We start from the raw sequence: 908 nt of genomic DNA, 5'->3' as shown, positions 1-908 counted from the left end.
TGCCGTGGAAGCCTAGCCTAGGGGGTGTTGTACATGGCCCATCCCCAGCTGCCACACCCCAGAGCTGGCTGCATGTTGGCTCCAGAGATGCTTTCCTTGTGCTGTGTTATGTGTAGCCAGGTTATCTGCTCCATCCCAGAGCTGGCTGCATCTCCACCCCTAGGAAGTCCAGCCTGGGGGGTGTTATACGTGGCCATTCCCCACTCGCCCCACCCCAGAGTTGGCTGCATCTCCACCCCAGAGTGGAAGAGAGCTGCCGGACGCCTGAGTTCTAGAGCCGGCGGAGGGATTGGGAGCTGGGGCCCCGGGTTCTTTCAGCACAAGGAGCATCGGGGTCTGTCTGCCTGGCCGGTTCAAACCCAGGCAGCCCAGGCACCTGGGTCGTTTCCAGCTCCAGGAGGGTGGGGTGGGGCCTGGTCAACTGGGTTCTCTTGTCTCTCGGGGAGGGGGGTTGGACGGGGTCGGGGCAAGGGGGCCCAGATGCCTCTGTTCTCTGGCGGGGGTGCAGCAAAGACGCTGGCCCTTTAAGACCAGGGTGGATCCAGCTCCCTAGCAACCCCCTCTTGTTGTCTTAGCAACAGGATGCAGGGGGCGGGGGGATGCTCTGGGGCCCAAGCCCAGGAGATGGGGGTGTTCTGCGCTGCCTGACCCCTAACCTTTCACCTCTGTCCTCCCCTTGGCAGGTGCTATATGGACCCAGGGCCAGGCCCCCAGGCCTGAGGTGAGTGCTGCCCCCTCCCCCCTGGGGCTATTACCGGGAGGCAGTTAAGGCGGGGAGGGGCAGAAGGTTGCATCACCACTGTGAATGTGGAAGAACCAGTTTGGGGAGGGGGGAGGCCACCCAATGAACCCAGGCGTCTGGGTGGGTTGGTCGGGGGGAGGGGAGGCTACACAGAGCGCCCAGGAGA

General features: G+C 63.7%; 1 protein-coding gene across 1 annotated transcript in view; it reads left to right on the top strand.

Moving 5' to 3' along the window:
- Positions 1-499: 499 nt before the first annotated feature.
- LOC102371026 (beta-1,4-galactosyltransferase 3-like) overlaps positions 500-908 on the top strand; it is a 4,970-nt gene continuing 4,561 nt past the window's right edge. Inside the window, 1 exon segment of the mRNA XM_006020577.3 lies at positions 500-721. The gene's annotated coding sequence lies outside the window, so the exon portion shown is untranslated.

The sequence above is a fragment of the Alligator sinensis genome, unplaced genomic scaffold (genome assembly GCF_000455745.1).
Source record: "Alligator sinensis unplaced genomic scaffold, ASM45574v1 scaffold527_1, whole genome shotgun sequence".
In the NCBI taxonomy this organism is placed as follows: Eukaryota; Metazoa; Chordata; order Crocodylia; family Alligatoridae; genus Alligator; species Alligator sinensis.
The sequence above is the reverse complement of the archived record's forward strand: the minus strand, read 5'-3'. Positions and strand labels throughout refer to the sequence as shown.